The sequence below is a fragment of the Stomoxys calcitrans genome, chromosome 5, assembly GCF_963082655.1.
Source record: "Stomoxys calcitrans chromosome 5, idStoCalc2.1, whole genome shotgun sequence".
Taxonomy (NCBI): Eukaryota; Metazoa; Arthropoda; class Insecta; order Diptera; family Muscidae; genus Stomoxys; species Stomoxys calcitrans.
The window spans coordinates 3,883,265-3,896,307 of NC_081556.1; the positions used below are offsets into that span (position 1 = coordinate 3,883,265).

General features: G+C 37.8%; 1 protein-coding gene across 1 annotated transcript in view; it reads right to left on the reverse strand.

The window, feature by feature from the left end:
• Positions 1-12,779, reverse strand: part of LOC106082275 (integrator complex subunit 6 homolog) — a 120,761-nt gene extending 107,982 nt beyond the window's left edge. The window contains exon 1 of the mRNA XM_059369461.1: positions 12,689-12,779. The gene's annotated coding sequence lies outside the window, so the exon portion shown is untranslated. The remainder of the gene's footprint in view (positions 1-12,688) is intronic.
• Between the last annotated feature and the right edge of the window lie 264 nt (positions 12,780-13,043).

Consider the following 13,043-nt stretch of genomic DNA (forward strand, 5'->3'; position numbering starts at 1 on the left):
AACCCGTGCACTCACGCACGTACCATAGGATGATAATTTACAAAAAAAAGGAAAATTAATGTGAAGACGAAGGTTCTAGTAGCCATTTCTATACTTTATCTTCTAGCACAGCTTTTTCAAAAATATATATTTTTTTTTGAATTAAATGGTGTCCAACAAGTGATTTTGGGAGCTATATCAGGTAATGTGGGAGCTATATCAGGTAATGAACCGATTTTCACCTACTAGGCAAAGTCGTTGCGGTGAAACCAAAACATTTTATGCAAAATTTCAGCTCATCGGGTATTAATTGCGCCCTTTAGTGGCACAAGAAATTAAGACCCCAAATCGGCTTATATGGGAGCTTTATCAGGTTATGTACCGATTTAGACCATGCTTGGCACAGTTGCTTCTTCGTAAATTTCAGTCAAATCGGATAATATTTCACCCTCTAGCAGCTCAGGAAGCCAAGATCCGGTTTATATGGATATTAAATCAGGCGTATTGGATAACAATTGCGCCCTCTAGAGCTTTAAGAAGTCAAGATCTAGGTTCGGTTTATATGGAAGCTATATCAAAATATGAACCGATGTAGCCCATTAACAATTTTAACCGACTCACACTAATAGGATGTATTCGTGTAAAATTTCAAGCGCCTAGCTATATTCCTTCGAAAGTTATCGTGGACGGGCAGACTGGCAGGGCTAAATCTAATTAGAATGTCAAGACGATATAGAATAAATGTTTTTTAATGGAACTCAAATCAATATTTCGATTTGTTACAAATGGAAGGACGAAGTTAGTATACCCCCTATACTTTGGTGGAGGGTATAAAAACGTCCAATAAAAAGTACACTCTGCACTAATTGGTTATACCTTACACCACTTCTGTAGTACAGGTTATTCTAACTAAGTGCATTTACTTGTTACACCCATTATAAATTATGCCGCCAGCAGACACAGAATAACTTTCTGATTCGATTTATCCTTGATCGTATGTCTGTCTGTTTATCCATCTGTCCCTCTTTCTGTCTGTCAATCAGTCCGTTATTTTGTCAATAGAAAAAATCTGTCTGTCCATCTGTCCTTCCTCATGTCTGGCCGTCTGTCTGTTTTCCTTTCTGTCCGTCTGTCTGCGTATTTATCTATGGATTTGTCTGTCCGTCTCTTCGAATTTATATTTGACACTCTTTCTTTTCGTCCGTCTTTCTGTTTGTTCATCTTTCCGTCTATCTACCAGTCCATATATACGGCCGGCTATCTGGCGTTCTGTCCATCTATCTGTCCATCCGCGTTACTTTACGGCTGATTATCTGACTGTGCTGTCCATCCGCGCTACTTAATGTCTGATTTTCTGACTGTGCTGCCCATCCGCTCTACTTTATGTCTGATTTTCTGACTGTGCCTTTGTCTGTCCGTCCATTTGTTTTCCGTCTGACAGTCCCTTTGTCGAAATCAAAATTCTGTCTGTCTATCCGTCTTTCTGTCTCTTCGTCTATACTTCTGCCTGTCCGGCCTTATATCTGTCTGTATGTTTGTCGTTCTTTTTGTCTGTTCGTTATTTTGTGTGTCTTTTTGAGTCTCTGTCTGTCCGTCAGTCTACGTATTACTTTTCATTCTTCCTTCCGTCTATCCGTGGGTCTTCCTTTCCTTTCCATTCGTCCGTCATTCCGTCTTCTCGTTTCGTCTTCTGTGCGTCTTTCTGTCCGTCCTTCTGTAAACAGCTAGCAAAAGTCTGTAAGTCTCTCCGTCCACTCGTCTTTCTATCTGTCCTTCCGCCTGTCTGACCGACTTTCTGTCTGTATGTCTGTCTGTTCGTTTGCCTGTCCACGTTCGTTTGTAATTAAAGTAGAGATCGCACTTTTTATCCGATCGTTTTGAAATTTTGCACAAACTTCTTTTTGAGCTGCAGAGCCTATTGAAAATATAAGAAAGCGTTTCAGTTTTTGATATAGCTAACATATATATGCTAGAGGCCATCGTAGCGCAGAGGTTAGCATGTCCGCCTATGACGCTGAACACCTGGGTTCGAATCCTGGCGGGACCATTTTCCTCTCTCTATGCTGGCAACATTTGTAAGATACTATGCCATATAAAACTTCTCTCTAAAGAGGTGTCGCACTATGGCACGCCGTTCGGACTCGTCTATGAAAGGAGGCCATTTATCATTGAGCTTAAACTTGAAACGAATTGCACTAATTGATATGTGAGAAGTTTGCTTAGTGGGCAATATTTGCAAAAATTTCGCATATATATGTATGTCCGATTTGGACTAATACTGCCATGAAGTGTTATGATGATGAACAAAACTCATGAAATTTCCAAGAAGGAGTTTTCAGATTTCTGGTAAATTTCATTAAAATGGGTTCAGAATTACATATAGCTCCCATATATATGAATGTGTGACCCGATTTTTATACTCTTTGCCATAGGATGGGGGTATACTAATTTCGTCATTCCATTTGTAACTCATCGAAATTTTGATATGAAACCCGTCTTGACATTCAGAGTCGATTTAGTCATGGTTTTCCGTCAGTCCGTCTGTCCGTTCATTTGTTTATCTGTCGAAAGCACGCTTAATTCGCAAAAAGCTAAAGCTAGGCGCTTCAAATATTTCACAAATATTTCCCATTAGTGTAGGTCGGTTCGGATTGTAAATGAGTCACATCGGTCCATGTTTTGATATAGCTGCCATATAAACCGATTTTGATTTTTGACTTCTTAATCCGATTTGGCCGAAATTTTTGTACGAGATGTAATGACTCCAACAACTGCGCTTAGTGTGGTCCAAATTGGTCGATATTTACGCATAGCAGCCATATAAACCATTCTTGAATAATGACTTCTTGAGACTCTAGAGTGCGCAATTCTTGTCCGATCTGAATGAAAGTATTTTTTTTTACCTCCAAAAACTGTTTTAAGTATGGTCTTAACCGGGTATTGCACCCATATAAACCGTTCTCCCAATTATAATTTTTGAGCCTTTAGAGGACGCAATTATTATCTAATTTGGCTGAAATTTCGTACAATGACTTCTCCTATAAACTTCAGTATACGTGGCAAATATGGTCTATATCGGCCATAACCTGATATAGCTCGCATATAAAACGATCTGCTGATTTTGCTTCTTGAGCCCTTATATCCAATTTGGCTGAAATTTTGCACAATGGTCCCTCAAATCCAAATCAAGCATTGTCCGACTAGATCTATAACATGATATAGCTCCAATAGCATGGTAATTTGTATGCATTGTTCTTTGTTTGCCTATAAGGAGATATCGGGAAAAAGACATGACAAATGCGATACATGGTGGAGGCTATATAAAATTCGGCCCTGGGGAACTTATTAGGCTTTTACTTGTCATTTGTACAGCCTTTATTAGCTTATTTATCAACCGATCTTTGCAAAACATTGCACAAAGTCTTCTCCTATGACTATGATTTCTATGCGTGCGATGTTTAGTTGAAATCGGTCCCGATTTAGACATATATCACCATTTTGACCAATCCTCCCGACATTTGCCTCTGCCCCACTTTTTTGACTGTTGAAATTTCTTATAAATTTTTATGAAAATGGTTTCTGATATAGCTTCCATATAAGTGCTTAACCCGATTTACACTAAAAAAGCCGTTGGTATTCTCTGCCTGAATTGTACAATCTGCCTGAATTGTTTTATTACCCATCTAAAACCTCTGCCAAAAGCAACAAAATCTAGTTGGAATTATATATAGCGTGTATATGAATATCGCCTAATTAACCCTTAGAGGGTAGGAGTAGGGTATTTAATAGTTGACACAACCCGACTTATGCCTTCCCTAGTAGAAAAGTTGAAAATTCGGATTAAATTTGAGATCAAATTTTATTAATTCCATGATCCACTTAAAGTATCTGATGGATGATGAAATTGGATCTGACTATATATTCTTTGTTTATTCTAGTTGTTTAAAATATTTTAATAATATTTTTCTTAGTTGAAGATCACTCTAATGTACATGTGTACACACACACACACACATTTTTACACAATTATTGTGCACTTTTTACGGTGATAGTGAGCAATCCAACGACCACCATTAGAATTCACATAAAATAAACGCCAACAATTCATGCTCTTCGTCCAAGCAGGGGAGGCATGGAGTCTAAGTAAAGTCCACTGTATTGTGACTCAAATATGGCAAACGGATATCCGGTTGCGTGCCAACATTTTTTTCCTCTTCATTTTACCAAATTATAGCAGCAACAACAACAACAAAAGCAACGAAAAGTATAAAATCTTAAATCTAAGAACTAAAAGTCTGCCCAAGAAACTCAATTTTGCAAAGCGGTTTGATAGAATTTTAAAGGGAAAGCAATCATCCTTGGTCCTTGGTGTTTTCTAAAACTCTATGTTTAGGTCATCAAAAAAGCGAACAAAGAGACAAACAAAAACTTTCCTCCTTTCCAAAACTTTCCTTATTAAATAAGACACCAAAACAAATAGAATACCCAGATATAATTCTCTTGATACCACCGACTATAAATTTTCTGCTCGTGTAGCTTTTTCTGTCGGGTCTTCATATATTTGTCATTTTTCGAACAAAATAAAAGGAAGCCGCCATTATATTCATAACTTACATCTATGTCCATATATTCGACTTAGATGGTTATATGTAGAAGAGTGTGTGTGTATGTGTTTGTGTGTGTTTTACGATTTGTCAGTTGTTATTGAATTGGTTTAGTAAGCAACATTGTTATTGCCATTGTTGTCAATGCCGGCTGCTTTCACATGTACAATCCTTTCTTATTTAAGACCTTTAAAGTGTGTGTTGTTGTTTTTTTCTCCCACATCCTACATGCCCAGCATATAATTTTGCAAAACACAAACATTTTCAAACTAACAAACAAATAAAAAACAACAACAGTGATTATAATATGGCGGGGTATGTGTGATAGGTGTGTAGGTGGAGATTACCAAATTTCACACACACACACAACCAATCTGATCACCACCACATGCTATAACAATAACTGAATGCATGCTTTCCCTGCAAACATTTTTGATCGCCAAATAATCTTCCACGAATCTTCCAGATGAAGGTTATGATCGCGTACGAGTTTGTTTAAGAGTCGTAGACGATTCCACCGTCGTGAGAAGTTGGAAGAGTGTTCCGCGAATCTGCCATATGAGTTGCTGACGAGTAAGTCAGAAGAGTCTTGGAAGATCTAAGAATGGCGCAAGAATCGTGCAAACGAGTAGAAAAGAGCGTTTTGGAAGATTAAAAAAAAATTATATTAATAAAAACCAGTAAGGAAGGGCAAACGTCGGGCGGTGCCGACTGTATATTTCCCAATACCTATCCTATAAGTACAATGTGGGAGCTATAGCCATTTCTGAACCAATTTTGATCGACCTCGGTCGAAGTTTTCAGATGGGTTATCAAACAATCCGTATCAAATTTCGAGCAAATATATTCAAACTGTAATAACTACGATTGACAAATTACAAAATTATTGAAAATTACCCAAAATCTAACGAACATATATCTATAGGAGCTACATCTAATTCGAAACCCATTTCGAACAAACTGCTCAGATAAGGTGGTAGGTAGGTATTAATAAAGTATCATAGAAGTAAAAATCGTGCGACAGCTATATCTAAATCTGGGACGAATTCTATCAAATTCACCAGTAATGTCTAGAGTCATAAGAAAATCCTTCCTGTTAAACTTCGAGACAATCGGTTAAAAAATTAGGACTTTAATGCAATATTTCTCAAAATCGGACGAACATATATATGGGAACTATACCTAAATCTGAACCGATTTCGAGCAAGAAGTGAAATTCGGGCTATTATAACGCAATGAGTTGCGTAACAATCGTCGCGAAGAGTCGTTAAAACTTTCGCTCCAATGAATGTTTCACGACATACATTGACGACTATAACGCAATGAGTTGCAAAAGAATCTTTGCGACGAATTGCTAAAACTATCGCGCACGCAATGGGTTGCCCTATGATATTCCAGAAGAGTGTTTTGCTACTCATGCGAAAGGACAAATACGTATAAATCTTCCAGAAGATTATTTTATTCATAGCGGCGACTAAGGCTCTCCAAAAATTATGAAAAACGTTTGCAGGGTTAATGCTGTTTGTTTGTTTTTTTTCTTGACTGGCTTTCCTTCCCTTGTGTTTTCCGAAGCTTCTGCTTGTTATATTTCCCATTCGAATGTTGTAGACGAGCCATAAAACTCAACAAATACTGACGAGCCTCTTGACGTGTTTAGTGTTTTCTGTCTCTGTTGGCACGTCCCCATAGCTCTGTATGTACATATGTATGCATGTTTGATTTTGTGTGTACCTTCACCAAATGTGAGTGGTGTTAACTGTATCCTACCCCTGGTACACTGGTGAAGGGTCATAAATGTTTAAAAACTCTCTATATGTAAGGTTTGTTTAAACAGCAAGTAATTGCTACAAAATTAAAGCAACAAATAATCAACACAGTAGGTAAGTAAACAAGCCCTTTTTTGTTTTTTGTGAAAGGAAATATAGCCTATGCCAATATTTAGCAAGAAATAAATCACTTGATTTATTTAAATCATGAGTTGGCAGTTTTTTTGTATGATTACATGAGTTTTTTTTTAAGCTTCTATTATGAAATGACAATTGGATCTGTTGTTCAAATAATTAATTTTTTATCTGAGCATAGGGCAATAATGACCCAACCCTAAATTTTTTTTTATTTTTTATTGTTACAACCCACCAAAGAGAAAAAAATTTAAATGAATACATGTTGGTGTTTTAGGAATATTTAATTAGAACTAAATATACTTCATATTTCCCATGAAGAGATACTACTTTGGTTTCCCGGAAACTGTTATCCGGGTATAACATTTTTTGGCCTGCCTTTGCAAGATACAAAAGAGTACTGCTTGCCAAAATTTGTATGAAAATATAATTGCACCATAAGTTTTCTCTTAAAAAAATCTATTTAAAAAAAGGTAATTTTTTAATAAAATTAATTGCAAGGAACTTTTTCTCCTTGTTGCTTCTTCTAGTTCCTACCGTTGAACCATCCAGATCGCTTTAAAAAGCCCAACAACTTGCGAACGTTCACATCCGCTAAATCAGACAGCTTCTCAAAGAAATGAGTAAAGTGGCGGCACACACACCCAGATGGTGTCCTAGTCTTTTCTTCTTCGATGTCCTCATAGCTTCTGCTAAAGTCGTTCCTGGCAACTTTCAGTCTGTCACCATGTTTTCCCATTAGACATTGACCTTTCATGATGGACACAATGACTGAGACGTCTGTTCTAGCCAGTGACAGCAAAACAGTAGACCTCTTCAAGTCTAGATTAGGCCACATAGTTTTGGAATGCTCACAGCCTCCTCTTTGTGACCATCAATCATTCGTTGCCCTTCAGGCCTGATCCTGAAAACTTAGCTTACATGTCGCTAGAGGCATACCCACAGATTCCAGTATCCCTGGAATCTATAAGGTAGTTCCTAGTCTCGCAAGCTCGTTCGCATTACAATTCCCTTGGGATATTTGTGTGGCCCAGCACCCAGAACAGGTGAATTTTGAACTGTTCAGCCATCCGGTTGAGAGATCTGCGACAGTCGAGGGTGGTTTTTGTGTTCAGAAATACGTTCTGCAGGGATTTAATGGCTGCCTGGCTGTCTGAGTAGATATTTATGCCAATCGTCGTTATGATATTATATCTAAGCCTTATCCTTATTTGCAAGGATCTCCGCTTGATATGCACTGCAGTGGTCGGGTAAACTTTTCGATATGATAAGTTCTAGATCTTTACAGTACACACCCAAAGCCCACCTGGTCGTCTAGTTTGGAACCATGCGTATGGAAGTCTAGGTTAGTTCTATTACCAGGGATACAGTAGTTCCAATCGGTTTATCAGGAATAGTTTTGCAGTACTTTTTGTTGAGGATGTAATCCACACTGCCTGGAACATTCGACATTGTATTAAGGATAACTCAGTGTTCGTAGCCACCACATGAGCAAAGAGAAAGCTCATTTAGACTCACTGCAGTGGTCGCACCAATTTGTCTAGCCACAATGTCCAGGGATGTAACATTAAATTCAGTGCATCAGATGGCGTCGTTCTCAGTGCGACTGAAATGCACAAACAAGCCATCCTTTGGATGTGGTTCAGTATTGAATAGTAGTTGAACTTTTAAAGCGCCGTCCGCCAGACTTTAACACCATATAAAATATTGTCTTCAAAGAATGTTGCATTGAAATTTTGTCTTTAGAGAAATTTAACAAGTAAAATAACGTTAAGTTAGTCCGGGCGAACTTTGGATACCCACATCCTCGGGTATATATATGAACACCTTTCGTCATAATCCGGTGAAAAATGCACAATTTATGCCCCCATAGCAGCTATATCGAAATATGGTCCGATTATGACCGAATTCGGCACAGACATTGAGTGGTCTTAGATGAACTAGTCATTGTTCAATTTTGAAAACAAAATATTGCTCTTTTCGGTAGTTATATCCAAATATAGGCCGATCTTAACCATATATGACACGGATATCGAAAAGCCTAACACAAGTCACTGTGTCAAATTTCAGCGAAATCGGGTTATAAATGCGCCTTTTATGGGGCCAAGACTTTAAATCGATAGATGTCGAGTGGCCGAAGGATGTCGAGTACCCTAACACACATGTCCCAAATTTCTGCAAAATCGGATAATAAATATGGCTTTTATAGGCCTTAGACGTTAAATTGGCGTATTATGGGGGCTTAATCAAGATATAGTCTCATATAGCCCATCTTCGAACTTTACCTGCCTATAGACAAAACAAGATTATGTGCAATGTTTCAGCTCAACATCCCTATTTTTTAACACTGTAGTGTGACTTCAACAGACGGACGTACGAACAGACGGACGGACAGATGAACGGACAGACAGACGGACAGACAGACAAACGGACAGACTGACAGACGGATAGACAGACGGATAGACAGACGGGCAGACAGATGTACAGACAGATAGACGGGCAGACAGATGAACAGACGGACGGACGTATAGACGGACGGATGGACAGACGGACACACAGACAGACAGACAGACGGACAGATAGACGGACAGACAGACGGACAGACAGACAGACGGTTGAACAGACGGACGAACATGGCTAGATCGTCTTTTATGGCGATCAAGAATATGTATACTTTATAGGGTCAGATATGGATATATCGATGTGTTGCAAACTGAATGACAAAATTGATATACCCCCATCCTTCGGTGGTGGGTATAAAAAAATTTAAATAAAATTTTGCCTTTAAAAATTTATTTAAAATATTGTGTTTCAAATTCTGTGATTAATATTTTTTTTAAATTTGTTTTTAAAATAAATTAGGTTAGGTTGAAAAGAGGGTGCGAATATTAACCCGCCCGATGTCACTATGGACATACATTAAAGCCAGTACTCCGATTCTTATGCGCTCTTAATATTAAACAAGTAAAACGGTGTTAAGTTCGGTCGGGCCGAATCTTGGGAGCCCACCACCATGGATTCCGCTAAAAATTTATACAAAATAAATTTAGTTGAAGGGCATAAATTTATTCTACATACCAAACTTTTAGCAAAAATTAAAGCTTCTAGGAACCGAGCAAGGATGATCGAGAGACCGGTTTATATGGGAGCTATGTAAGGTTATAGACTGATTACAGTACCGCATTTGGCACAGTTGTTGAAAGTCGTAACAGAAAACCGCATGCAAAATTTCAGTCCAATCGGATAATAATTGCGACTTGTAAGGACTCAAAAATTAAAATCGGGAAATCGGTTTATAAGGGAGCTATATCAGGTTATAGACCAATTAAGACCGTACTTGGCGCAGTTGCTGAAAGTCATAACAAAATTCTACATGCAAAATTCCAGCCGGCTTGTAAAGGTGGCTTGTAGAGGCTCAAGAAGTCAAATCGGGAGATTGGTTTATTTATATGGGAGACATATCCGGTTATAGAACGATTTGAATCGTACTTAACGCATTTGTTGGAAGTCTTTACAAAACACTATGTGCAAAATTTCAGCTAAATCGGACAAAAATTGTGGCTTGTAGGCGCTCAAAAAGCCAAATCGGGAGATAGGTTTACATGGGAGCTATATCCAAATCTGAAATGATATGGCCCATTTGCAATCCCCAAAGACCTACATCAATAATAAGAATCTGTGCAAAATTTCAAGCAGCTAGCTTTACGAGTTCCACCGCTATCGTGATTTTGACAGACGGACGGATTTTATGGGGTCGCAGATCAATATTTCGAGGTGTTACAAACGGAATGACTTGATTACTACACCCCCATCCTATGGTGGTGGGTATAAAAATCGGGCGGCACATATATATGGGAGCTATATCTACATCTCAATTGATTTCTATGAAATTCACTAGTGATCAGAAGAGTTATAAGAGAAACCTTCATGCTATTTGTCAAATCGGTTGACAAATGACGATATTATTGCATTATTAGTCCAAATCGGATGAACATATATGGGAGCTGTATCCAAATCTGAACCGGTTTCTTATAATTTAAATAAACTTCGTCTATCTCTGTAAAAAAATTGTACACAACAAAGCCAGAATAACAGACGAACAGACAGACAGACAGACAGACGGATATAAGTTAACCGAATCAGAAAGTGTAACTGAGCCGATCGGTATGTTTGTTAATGGGTCTATCTCTCTTCCTTCTACGACAGCAGTGGTGTAGGGTATAAAAATATTATTGGCCATTGCAAAAGGGTAATTTGGTTCGGATTGATTTTAGTGTATAAAACCAAAAAAATTAAAAAATACATTGTTGGAGCTAGTTCGGCTTGAGGTCATATGTGTAAAAATTAAAAACCTGATGTTTTTGTTTTTTAATATTTTATATCTTTTGATTTTCCAATATTTCGAAACATCGCCGATGTTCATCCTCAGAGTTTTGTTTTTGCGAGGGAGACAGAACTCTGAGGACGAACATCGGCGACCTACATCAATAAGAAGTATGTATGAGAAATTTCATGCCGATACCCTCATTCGTTCGAACGCCATCGTGATTTCGGCTATCTGTTGTACGTATGAACGAATATGGGTAGACTGCCTTAACCCATTAACGACGAATGGGTAGAAAATTACTCAAGCATAGAACTGTCTTTGAAAATTTTAAGTTCGGGTTAGGAGAGAAGTAAATTAATGAAACTTAAATTGGCTTAAAGTGTGATAAGGGACCTCCTTTTTAGAGCCGAGTCCTAACGGTGAGCTGCAGGCGTCTCAAGTGCATTATGCAGTGGCGTCTTTGGGGAGAAGTTTTCCATGGCTTCTTTGCATGGCATAGCAACTAACAAATGTCACCATTATTAAAAGGGGATATCTGCCGCTGTAAAATTTTTCTGATGTTCTTGCCAGGACTCTAACCCAGGCATGTAGCGTCTTAGGCAGACATGCTAACCTCTGCCCTACGGTGGTCTTTTTTACTATGGCAAATCTCGATAATTGTCACCAATTTTGAGACTTTTAGCATGTTATGAGGATATAATTTTTTTTTAATTTGTCGTTTGTCGAACAAATTCAAAATTCAACTATTGTATTTTAAAAATCGCCATACACCAGATCCTCTGGGCAGAGTTAGGAAAATTAAAGTCAAATCATTAGCCTGTAGTGTTTTCTACTGTCGGTGCGGTTTTTCATTTTTCGTTTTTCTATTTGTATACTATTATTTACCAGTATATTTATATAGAAATATGAAAGTGATAATGTGAATATATTAGAATGGGTACCTTATGCTAAAAAATAATCTTAAATTCTTTTTTGTTTTGTTCTCTTATAAAATTAAAAACAAAAAAAGAAACTAAACAAAAATTTAAAAATACCACAAACCTTTTTAGACAATTTTCCTTACATTTCTTACCATCTCTTATATTTAAACACTTGTACCCATCAATGTTGAAAAAGAACACATGTGCAAGTAGTGTCTCGGTCTTTTGAGCTGTGTGTTGTATTTTTTTTGCCCGTTGTTTTCAGTTGTGTTTTCACATAAAAGCCACTTAAAAATGCTTTCCAAAGTGGCATTTAAGGCTTAATGATGCTGCTTGGCCACAATTGCAGCGAACTGTTTATTTAAACTATTTTCTAACATTTTTTTTTTGTGTAATTTGACTTGACTTAAACACAGTTAAAGAGCTCAAAGCGCCATTATACACCCAAACCATAACAGAAATTAAAAATCCAAAAAAAACAGCAGTGAGTAATGGTTCGAACAAAACAACAACAGCCATCAAATAAAAGGAAAACTTTGACAAGTGGCCCCATTTGTGCCTTCAATCAATGAGGTGAACCTTGTAAAGCCCCCCAGGGGAAAACTACACCATGGAAGCATGGAATTTCAAGAGTTTTTGGCAGCAGGGCTTACACAGAGGCCAAATATAAGCGTTCATTGAGTGTAGAATGTTGGTGGCCACTTCTGGCATTAGTTAGCCCCTTTACAGTAATTAATTCATGTTCATTACTGTGTATATGTATGTATAAGGGCTACAGCAGTCAGTATTCACTGACGACAGTGTGCCATTTTTATGGGCATTTTTTTATGTGAGTATTTATTACTTTATTATTGACAGTTATTGGCTTTTAATATTGCAGACATTATCCGCCGTCACCATCGTCATTAGAATAAAAAACCCCTCCTTCATTCCCACAGAGGCCAATTTCTAACTTACTCACTCTCCGATGGTAGTTTGTCCATTGGATATTTTGCTCCCTTTTCTGTTTTCGTCTTCAATGCTCACCATTCACATACACAAACACACACACACACACACACACACACATTTTTACTTGCACACTTCCACTGCCACTCCATCAGCAAAAGTTTTGGGCAACGAAAAGGATATCTTCAGCGAACACGTGACTGCTGATAGGGACATAGCGAACGCAATAATGAGGAAATAATTAAGTCAACACGTACTTCGTTTTCATATTTCTCGCTGCATAATGCCCGATAACCGTCGCACTCTCACAGATCACCCTACCAGCCCCGAACAAATTCAAAATTCAACTATTTTCAAAATCGCC